The sequence below is a fragment of the Podarcis filfolensis genome, assembly GCF_964270895.1.
Source record: "Podarcis filfolensis genome assembly, chromosome: 8".
NCBI lineage: Eukaryota > Metazoa > Chordata > Lepidosauria > Squamata > Lacertidae > Podarcis > Podarcis filfolensis.
Genome location: NC_139611.1, coordinates 71986582 through 71998399, shown reverse-complemented (window position 1 = coordinate 71998399; position 11818 = coordinate 71986582). Strand labels below are relative to the sequence as shown.

The 11818-nt window shown below is 44.1% G+C and overlaps 2 protein-coding genes across 2 annotated transcripts in view; one reads left to right on the top strand and one right to left on the bottom strand.

Moving 5' to 3' along the window:
• The window catches only part of LOC310769052 (membrane-spanning 4-domains subfamily A member 4A-like), a 639318-nt gene that overhangs the window by 358979 nt on the left and 268521 nt on the right, over positions 1-11818 (top strand). The window lies entirely within an intron of this gene.
• LOC310768100 (uncharacterized protein) overlaps positions 1-11818 on the bottom strand; it is a gene marked incomplete at its 5' end in the record, with an annotated part of 210707 nt that overhangs the window by 41699 nt on the left and 157190 nt on the right. The window lies entirely within an intron of this gene.

Below are 11818 nucleotides of genomic sequence, written 5' to 3'. Positions count from 1 at the left end.
GTCACACTGTCTTCAAAAAACAATGGGTGGACAACATATAAACTATGAGATTAACCCCAACCAATGGACCAGAATGTGGTCTAAACCTCCCTTTAAATCCATATCAGCAAAAAGAAAAGTACTCACTCTGAAACTCACTTAGAGGTGGTACCTAACACCACGGACACTAACGCTAATACGCCCAGGAACTTCACCAAAATTCTGGAGAGGATGCACCTCCACAGGCACATACCTCCCCATGTGGTAGGAATGTCCCAAAATCCAACTCTTCTGGACATCAATCACACAAGAAATATGCAAAATAACTAAGCAAGTATTAGAAGTCACCCCAGAACTGGTCCTACTAAACAAATTCCAAGACAGTAAGAAGTCACACTGTCTCATTTAGATACTTCCAAGCCATTAGACAGACAACCCCCCACCTGAAATGGCAGGAAGGAACTGGAAAGTCATTGTGGCTCATGAGGAGACCCTCCCCAGAGCTTGAAGAGGATGCCAGTGAGCTGAAAGTCCAGTAAAAGGACTAAAAAATGGCTCACGAGAGCATTTGCTGCCACCGCGAGTAGGGTGTCCCATTCACCCTACTGAATCATCCTGCACTGCCTTTCAAACCCATTATCATCTAGAGAGGGTTCCCTGTAAGACCATTAAGTCCAGACTCTCAAGTTCCCTAAATCCACCACTTAAACCAATCAATCTCTTGGACCAATACTCCTCCTAAGTACTTTGTTTGGGTTCCTGCCTGCAGCAGGCCCCCACGCGCACCTAATTGCTCTCCCCAAATCCACTTAATTGCTTTTTCTCCCCAAGAGCTTCCCAGCGCTAAGGCCGCCCACCTGGCCCAGGATGGATGTGGAGGTCACTCCATCTCCCAGCTCTGGATGATTAATGGGTCTCTTTTCTTTCTTTCATGGAAGCAGCAGTATAATGCAGTGGCAGAATAATGGGACCTGACATACGCTGAGGCCCCACAGCTGGGTGAGAACAATGGCAATGTAGGAAGAGTGAGGTGACACATCCGCCTGGGGAAAAGGATCAGAGGCCCACTGCCTGTTAATGGTTAACTCTACTCTTTCTCTCCCTTCTTGCCCTTTCCAAGAGCCAATAAATTTGTGCCCAGTCTGCCTGGACAACCCAGGCTGGATGCTGCCATTGTAGAGGTCTGTGGGTGATGAGATTGGCTTGCCAGAGTCCTGATCAACAAAGCTGTTGTATCATTCAGAGTTGTGCAGGCATGCCCTTAAAGGACAGCCCGTTTGGTTGGAGTGTTGGAATAGCATCCTGAAGACCAGGGTTCAAATCCCCACTCAGCCATGAATCTTTGGCCAGTCACCAACAAGGAACCTAACCTACCTCACAGGGTTGGTACGAGAATAAACAACAACAACAACAACTTGAATTTCTATACTGCCTTTCATCCGGTGATCACAGTGCAGCTTGCAATATAAAAACACCCAAACGCATAACACAGTAACGAAAACATTAACCCCTACATGCAGTTTAAAAACCCATAGATTGTTTAACAATAGAGAGAGGGAGGCAGTCATTCATTGTCTTATTTGTGAATAACGTCCCATAAAACACCATTAAACAATTTAACAATACATTAAAACGTACATGTATACAATTCCTAGTCCAACACAGAGGAAAACTGATATTAACCAGATTTGGACCAGACAGACCTTCAGACAGAGGATTCCATCAAACGGAGTCCTGTATTCTGTAAGGCAGGAGAATGATGACCCTAATGCAAACTCCACATTAGAAGAAGGAACCTAACCTGGCATGGCCAAGCCTTTGATCAGCTATGCAAGATTTTTATTATATTTTTCTCTAAGAAGCTAGTCAACTCCACCCCCCCCCCAACATTCCACTTGTGATTGAACTTCATTCCAACCTCAGAAATTAAGCAGGTGAAGCTTGGTCTCCATGCCAGGAAAAACACTACAACTGTTGATCTCTACTTGATGTTCAGCTGTAAAATCCCCAGTTCAAACCCAGCATCAGATTTAGAAATCCAAAGGCCATTGCTGCATAGGTGCTGTGCAAGTTGAAGCTAGGAATGGAAGGATCGATCCATTTCAGATCTCTCGGCTTCCTATTTTTCCAGTCTTGAATTCAGTTCTGCACCTTTCAGCAGCAATATGAGATATTAAGCAGGAGGGAAATCTCCAGAACTCTTTCTCTTCCCTTTTAACAGCAACACTCATTGAGCAAGAGTTCTATACCCTGCATTCACATATGTTTGGAATTTGCTGGTTTCCCCAGCCAAAATTTGAACATTAAATTTAAATAGTTTAAAACTGTTGTTTCTTACCCACCTTTCTTCACCACAAGCTCCCAGGGTGGGCTACGGCAATTTAAAATTACAACAACATTGAAAACAGTGCTAGGGATATGGGTTCCCTCAGCCTTGTTTGTATATACAGATGTTTAGGTGTTTGTGCAGCTTTTAATTTTCTGCTGCTGTCAATTCACTCAGAATCTGTTTGGTTTTTTTAACCCACCTCCTGACAGCTGATATAGAAGGCTAAGTGAGATGAACAGCAACTCTAGAGACAGGATGAACTTCATGCAGAGATCGTAGGTTTATTAAAGGGATATTATGCACATAAGGGAATAATGATACCTATATTGTGGTTGCTTAAATGTGTTTGGCAGCAGTTTCTGAAAAGATGGTGTTGCTGACACCAGCCTCTAAGTGGCTTTTACCTCACGCCAGATACCCCAAACTTCCACCCCAGCCAAGCACTCACACAACCCAGTCCAGCTACGGGAGACAATCTGCCTGTCATCAGCACCAACCTGAGCAAAATGTTTGGGAGGGGGCACCCCCTCCCCCCTCTTCTGCATCCTCTTCTGCTGCACACATTTGAGTGCAGACCTCCCCTTCCCTGCCAACTTATTCGCCTCTTGCCTGTGCACAATAATAATATTTCTGACTTGCCAGGAAGGTAAGTAGAAACTAGTCTAAAGCAACAAAGGTACAAAGCGAAAATTCAGATTAGTTGCTCCGCCCACTTTTGCCTCTGACCCTGCCCACCAGCGGCATGTGGCCCCCAAAAGATTGTTCAGAACAGGATGCAGCAGCTAGACTGGTGATTGGGAGTGGCTGCCGAGACCACATAACACCGGTCCTGAAAGACCTACATTGGCTCCCAGTACGTTTTCGAGCACAAGTCAAAGTGCTGGTGTTGACCTTTAAAGCCCTAAATGGTCTCAGCCCAGTATACCTGAAGGAGCGTCTCCACCTCCATCATCTAGCCCGGACACTGAGGTCCAGCTCCGAGGGCCTTCTGGCGGTTCCCTCACTGCGAGAAGTGAGGTTACAAGGAACCAGGCAGAGGACCTTCTCGGTAGTGGCGCCTGCCCTATGGAACACCCTCCCATCAGACGTCAAGAAGATAAACAACTATCTGACATTTAGAAGACATCTGAAGGCAGCCCTGTTTAGGGAAGTTTTTAATGTTTGATGATTTATAGTGTTTTTAATATTCTGTTGGGAGTCGCCTAGAGTGGCTGGGGAAACCCAGCCAGACGGGCGGGGTATAAATTATTATTATTATTATTATTATTATTATTATTATTATTATTATTATTATTAGGCCCTCAAGCTGAAAACATTTTCTCGCTACAAAAATAATTGTGCACTTGTTTCTTGGTACTGTTACCTACCTCCAGTTCCCTACCCAGTTCAGTATGATTGCCCTTTCTCCTTGCCAAGGGCATTGGGATTATTTTATTTTTTAAAAAAACCCTGCCCAGTTTGATATTTATACCCTGAGACTGCCAGCGATTGGGCTTGGTTGCATTAGGGGAAGCTGACCATAGGACAATATATCCCTGTCTAAATACCCCAAGACAGGTTGGGTTGACAAATGAATCTATTCATTCCTATTAAAGCGTCCAGGATTTGTTCCGAGTTGCACCTACTGGGAGATCATGTATAAAACCCCCGCTGAGCTATAGACCATACGGGCAACAGGGATCAGTGTGACTCCAGCATTCTGAAGGATTGCTCCACAAACACGAATGGGAGGCTGGTAAGTGTTTCACCTTTGGGGTAGAAGGTGGGGGAATTCTCCAACTTGCTTGCAAAAAAAACCCACGGTCATACAAAGTCTTCTGCTTTCTCTGTTTTTAACCAGGAGCAATGTTGTATAGTGGTTAGAGTGTTGGATCTGGAGGGTGCCTCCAGAGGTGTGTTTATTGTTTGATCAGGGCTCCTCGTGGATGCAGGTTTTTCAGAGCATCCACACAACATCATTGTCATCAGAACTCCAGCCAACATCTCCATTTCCCGCAGAATATCTGCTAAGTTTTAAAGCGGTTGTGAATGACTCATTGGGAATATTTGAATGACCTAGATTGCCTCTAGACTATTAGTATCGTGTGGGAGGAATACAAGCGCCTACTGAAAGTTTAGGTTTGTACCTATACAGTGGATTAAAGCACTCTGTTGCCCTAGCTCATGGGTAGGCAAACTAAGGCCTGGGGGCCGGATCCGGCCCAATCGCCTTCTCAATCCAGCCTGCGGACGGTCTGGGAATCAGCGTGTTTTTACATGAGTAGCATGTGTCCTTTCATTTAAAATGCATCTCTGGGTTATTTGTGGGGACTGCCTGGTGTTTTTACATGAGTAGAATGTGTGCTTTTATTTAAAATGCATCTCTGGTTTATTTGTGGGGTATAGGAATTCATTCATTTTTTATTTTTTTTGAAATATAGTCTGACCCCCCACAAGGTCTGAGGGACATTGGACCGGCTCCCTGCTGAAAAAGTTTGCTGACCCGTGCCCTAGCTCAACAAACTGTCTTTAAAAACAAAACAAAAAAACCCCTGACTTTTTGCTGTTTAGAAAGTAATGAGGAAATGGATAAAAATGTGTGGGGTGGACAGCCAATTAACAGGAAAACAGGCAAACACCCCACAAACAAATGAGGGTGAATGCTCATTGTCATATAACCAACCCATAAACAACTCAAGCTCAATAATGCTCAATGAACTGGACACAGTCTGACCACTGCAGACAAGCAAATCAGGATGAATGCTGAATAACTTGCAATACTAAGCCCCCACCTGCAAGCACCATTAGAGGCAGCTCCCCATTCACTCATGAGACTCACCTGGTGGCCCCTAGATTTACCTTCCTTGCAGGGCTGCTGGGAGTATAAAGCAAGGGCAACTACACACACCGCCCTGAGCTCCTTGCAGAAAGGTGAGGTTAGAAAAATGCAATAACAAGAGGTCCAGTTCACAAAATTGTAGAGACTGAGATTGCTGGGGACATAGGTTTCTGGAGGGCTTTGCCTCAGGCCTGATGTTTGCTAGAGTTTCTTCTAAAGAAAGGGTTTCGTGCAAAGAATACAACAGGCATTTTGGAGGCTTTTAGTCAGGTGGAAAGGGACGCAGGTGGCGCTGTGGGTTAAACCACAGAGCCTAGGGCTTGCCGATCAGAAGGTCGGCGGTTCGAATCCCCGTGACGGGGTGAGCTCCCGTTGCTCGGTCCCTGCTCCTGCCAACCTAGCAGTTCTAAAGCACCTCAAAGTGGAAGTAGATAAATAGGTACCGCTCCGGCGGGAAGGTAAACGGTGTTTCCGTGTGCTGCTCTGGTTCACCAGAAGCGGCTTAGTCTTGCTGGCCACATGACCTGGAAGCTGTACGCCGGCTCCCTCGGCCAATAAAGCGAGATGACCGCTGCAACCCCAGAGTCAGTCACGACTGGACCTAATGGTCAGGGGTCCCTTTACCTTTACCTTATAGTCAGGTGGAAAGAGGGGCATATCAATATTTTAAATAAAACCCATCACACTCAACTCTGGTTTGTTCCAACCATAGTTTACGTCCCTATTGCTTTAATTGTTACTATAATTACTGATATCTGATTTGAAACCCTATTGAGTGCAATGGGACTTACCTCTGAGTAGGCACACTGTAAAACTTCTATGAGTAATCAAGTAAGATTCGGATTAAATAATGCGCAGTCCAACTCAGAGTTAAGCCCACAGTGTTCAGTTCTGCTTACTCCTAGGAAAATGGCCAGAGGATTGCAGCCTAAATTAATATATTCAAAGTAACTTTTACAATGTAATGCCAGAATGGGGCATCCTTACTGAATTGACTCGAGAGAGTTTGGCAACTGGCCCTAACAGAGAAATTGACCAACAGAATGTGATTAGTTAAAGGACAGAACCACAAAGACTCATTTATAACTGGCTAGTACTATTTTATTGATATGAATAAGAAAAAACAATCCTTACCTTCTGCACACATCCATATCTTTTGGATTATCGATGTTAAACCACATCCTATGCTTTAGACTGCTGGCTGTGTATCCTTATGCTATATTTTCAAGGTGTACCCCAGGGTTTCGGTTAAAGGGGTGGGTGTGTTTGCTATTTTAAAAACATGTACACCATTGAACTATTTTAAAGAACAAACAAGAACAAAGCAAAAATCCAAATTAACTTATTAATTATTAGGTCACCAACCCAGTTCATGTTATAAAAAGTGAAGGAGGGGCTAAGAATAATGAGACCACACCTCCTACTGTTCACAGAACTAGCACTGGGTAAGTATGTCTTCTTCAAAAAAAATTGCCCCCCCAAGCCTACCCAAAGGGTCAGAGAGCCAACGCAAAAAGCCTGTGACTGTAGCGCAGTATTAGCCATTGCGGGGTACCGTACTTTATCTGCTTTTAAAGGTACTACCGGCCATTGGCCATGAATAAGGTTTCTCTGTTCAGCAGCAATGAATACCAAGCGATGGATATTTCCTTGGCTTGTTGGCCATAGGCAGATGGGGGAAAGTGTATCTGACCAGCAAGTAACCCATCAGGTGCCTTGTTCTTGGAAAGCCCTGGGGGATCAGCTGATTGTTGGGGCTTGCAAAGCACAGGGTTTGTGCAGGGCTTTGCAGATGTTGCCAATCAGCTGTATGGCAGTGCCTACAAACCCCCTTCCAGTTCATCCACATATTTACCTGCCCCAAACCTGATGTCGTATATGTCAGGATCAGGGCGAGTGGGCATGGCTTGCCTAAAACAACCTCCCGTTCCAAATGTAGAGGCTTGGCGGGCATAATTAGGGCCACAGACTGCAGGTTCCCCACCACTGGTCTAAGGGGATGATTCTAGCATAGGGCATGATAGGTCCTAAGCTCAAATCCTAGAGAAGCCCTGTATGTAGGAAAGGAAGCTATCAGATCTTTTGCAGCCCAAAGCCTGAGACTCAAGTAGTGGGTTTAATGATGTGTTGATGTCATTGAGACAGGGCCTGGTAATGTCACAACTCTTGAAACAAAGATAGGCATGCAGGTCAGGCATGGTGCATGACCTCTAGATGAATGGGTGCATCCTAGAGTTAAAGGGATAGCGCTAGAGATGTTCAGCAGATGCCTGAGCTCTTGCTAATTCCATTGACTAACTTGCTTCTAATTCTAGCACTGCAGGGGCTATTGTTGGGAGAAGTAGCTGAGGCAGGTAAGTTGAATTCAAGTACTCCAAAGCCCATCAAACAGCCTCCCCCAACATGATGCCCTCTAATTGCTTTCCATTCTAGTTGTTTTAGCACATCATAAAAGAGTTGCTTCAGACCTTGGGCACATGGCAGACTCTCTTTTCTATGCAACTATTAACGGGCCTCAATTAACATTGAAGTGTTTTATTTTCTTTGCACTGGGCTCAACTAATATGCACTGAGTTGAAGATGTGGTCACACTTTTGTGAGATCTCTCCCCCCCTCCCCAAGATTTTATTAAAGCTTTTTCATAATACAATAAGATGAAAGTAATCTAATAAAAACAGAAATGGGAGAGGGGGGAGAAGAAAATGCAGAGTCCTCTCTCAAATGCAGCTCTTAAGCAACCCTTATCTCACACACAGAAAATGGTGGACCCTCCCAGCTTTCCTTTCTTCTCCCAGTCTCTGAAACAGGGAGTTCTTCCCTGCCCTCTTTTCCACATGACCACAGTATTGAAATATTAAAATAAACTGCAAATTTCTTTCTGGAAGCTGTGACTTTGCATGGTAGTATTCACAACACTCCTCCCTACTATTACTCATGATTTCTTTCCCAATTCACTTCAGATGAACTGCTCTACCCGTATGGACCCAAACACCAGGACAGAACCACCCCAAAGGCAGATGACGGGGCATCTCCTCAGATCCCCATCTCTGAGAGCTTCTACTTTTACGCCAGGAGGTATCAGTCTCTTTATGTAAGTATCACCCTGACGGCTCTCACGACCTTCTGTAGCCCTTTCCATTTACAGCAGAAAGCTCTTTGGAGACCCCCTAACTGTCTGGAAGGCAAAACCAGCCTGTGATACCCCAGACCAGGGGTAGACAACGTGGTGCTTTTCAGATCTTGGTGACCTGCAATGCCCATCATCCCTGACCATTGGCCATGTTGGCTGGGGGTGATGGGAGCTGTAGTCCAGCAACATTTGCATAGCATCACATTGGCTATCTCGTCCACAGACTTCCAAGAAGAACTCCAGGACTGGCAGGTTAACTTTTTCACATTTTCCTTCAAACAGCAAGGACCATCCATGATGTTCCAAAGATGACAGATTTTCACCTGGGATTATCTACTTTTTTAAAAAGCTCTGTGGAATCGGGGGAGAGGCTGACAGAGGGAGGGAGATTGTCTAATCAGAGATGGCCATGTTGCTTGATCACACCTCTAAAGGCAGCATCTTGACATTGACTAGTCCAACTGGTACACCAAGAGAGGGGAATCCATGTCTCTCCAGCTGCTGCTGCAACTGCCATCATCCCTGATCAAGTTGGCTTGGGCTGATGGGGTCTGGAGCCCAACAGCACCTGGAGGAGCACAGCTTCCCCATCCCTGATCTACATAGTGGCAGATGGGCCACTGACACCTTGCAACAACCCAGGACTCCTTTAAGAGTCTTACAGATGAGCAGCTATACAACTATCATTTTTTTTTTTTTTTACTAATCTTTTTATTGATATTTTGGAAACGACATCAAACAATACAAAAAAGAAAAAAGACTGAAAAGAAAAAAAAAGCAAACAAACAAACAAACAACAACAACAAACAACGCCTATAAACATAAAACAGACAAACCAACATAACATCACTCAATTGACTTCCTTCCATCTAGGTTTAGGCAAAATAAACTCATCGCTTATCTGCAGATTGTATTATATCAGCTCTTTACATCGCAGGTTTTAGATTCCGCCCACTGTGATTTTGGTAATACCTAGATTGATTTCAATGTAACTTAGAAATTTATTCCAGTCGTTCGTAAACTTAACGATTTTTTGATGCCTAATTTTTTGTGACATTCTAGCTAATTCTATATACTCATATAATTTCATTTGCCATTCTCTAATGGTGGGGATATTGGAAGTTTTCCAGTTTTGCGCTAACAAAATCCTGGCGGCCACCATTGCATATTGAAAGAATGTTTGGTCTTCATTTTTGATCTCCTCTCCGATCATACCTAAAAGGAACGCTTCAGGTTTTTTGGGGAAGGTGTATTTCTGTATTCTTTTTAATTCATCGTAAATTTGTCCCCAAAATCTTTTCACTTCGTCACAGGTCCACCACATGTGAAAGAAATTACCCTCTTTAGTTTTACATTTCCAGCATGTGCTGTCTCCGGTCTTATACATCTTCCCCAGTTTTGCCGGGGTGATGTACCAACGATACATCATTTTCTCCATGTTTTCTCGGAGAGCAGCACATACAACTATCAGAAGTGTGGGGGCCCTGTCTTCTTTTTCACCTGACCACTCTTAGTGAAAAGTGAGAGTATGACTGGAGGACTATATTATATTTCCTTATTTGTGTATACTACATTTTATTTTATTTTGCTTAATTTATTTGATTCATATACTGCCCTTCCTCATAAGATCTCAGGGTGGTTCACAGAATAAAATATAGGATAAAAATAAGTAAATAGTGTAAGTAAAACAAAACAGCAAAAATATACCCCACCCCACCCCCTTCTCACAGACACATGTAAAAGACTGGAGAATATTAATCAGCCAAAGGCCTGGTTGAATATTGGGCTGCTATACGTCCGGGTTTTCCTGGACATTGCCAGGATTTCAAAGGTGGAATTGATGCCCGGGGGGGATTTCCGAAAGGTGGTGCTTTGTTCTGGATCTTAGGAGAAAGCTTTTGGCATTTTTGTAAAATGGGTTTTTACTTTTTGAAATATGGCAACCCTATTGAAGAGGAACTATATTAGAAATATCAAGTAATTTTTCTGCTTGGAATGGGACAGGTAGCTTGCCATTTAATAGAGAGGCTAGTGCATTATGCCGGGTACACTGGGTTTTTAAAGAGACTGTCATTTTATTCTCAGGACTTCCTCCGAGGCTGACCTGAAATTTCTCAGAAAACAATTTTCTGACAGGTTTTAGAATGCTCATTTTTCAAGCTGCTCCTGAACCATTGGAGAAATCCCCTTCTTCCCTAGACAATATTCAGCAAAATAGCCTCCCCCAGTCTTTCTGTCTGCGAATCTTGGGTGCAAATGTGGATCCAGTTAGAATGTTTTGGGATTTTATGTTAAGATTGTGGACTGGACCTTGACCTTTTGCCCCCCCCCTCAGGTGAACAATAATGGAGTGGTGTCATTTGGTAAGCCAGTCAGCCAGTTCACTCCTGATCCTTTCCCCTTGACGGATGGACGGGCATTTGTTGCTCCCTTTTGGGCTGATGTCGATAACCGCATCACCGGTGAGGTCTACTACAGGCAGAGCCAAGAAAAGCAGCTCCTGCAGAGAGTCACCAGTGACATCAACACTTACTTCCCAAGTGAAAATTTCACGGCTACCTGGGTCTTCATAGCCACTTGGGACCAAGTGGCTTTCTATGGATCCCTGTCCTCCAAGGTACGATTCTTTGATCATTTCTTCATGACGGCATTTCACTCACACACCAGAAACAGCTGTATACATGAAAACACTGGCTGCCTGAGTACAGTTCACTGGCATGCAAATAGCAGCTGTGGGGCAGACTTCTGGACCAAGGGGACTGGAGAAGGAGAAATGTAACTCTTTCTCTCCCTGCCAAATTCTATTTGTAACTGCTATTTGCATTTCAAGGGAATGTAATAGTGGTGCTAATTGAGACTTTGCTGGAAATGCAAATAACATGTCCAGTGTTGTGATATTTGCCAGGACCACAGGGAGAGGGAATTACTCATGCCCCTGCTTGGTCTTCCCTAGGGCTACCAGATGCAGACAAGGACAGGGCTCCTACACCTTTAATAGTTGAGCCCAAGGGAATTTCAGCAAATGCACCTGCTGAAATCCAGTTTTTGACCTAACTATCAAAGGTGCAGGAGCCCTGTCCTGTTTTTGCACCTGGCCATCCTAGTCTCCCCTGCAGCTGCTACTTACAGAACAAAAAAAAGTGTGTTGATTGCATTTCCACAATTAATATCCCTTCTAGTTTGGCCCTAAACTAGTCACTTCCATGGATCCAATATGAAGCAAATATAATGGCTGTACAGGCTTTCCTACAGCTGCTATTGATGCAACAAAATGGATGAACATTGATTGCATTTACACCGTTAGTGTCACCATCTGCTGTGAACTTCAGATGGCCAATGAATAAATCTCAAACTTTGGTTCAAGCAGCTGCAAACCCAGGGGTTACCAAAGGGGCTCCTGCCAGATGTTACTGGACTACAACTCCCATAATCCATGCAACATCTGGAAGACTCCACATTGGCTATTCTTGCTCAAACCTTTCCTGATTTGAACTCTGCAGTAATACTCACTCCAGAGCACCCAGCTATAGCCTATAATAAGGTTTTATTTAAAAAAGAAAAA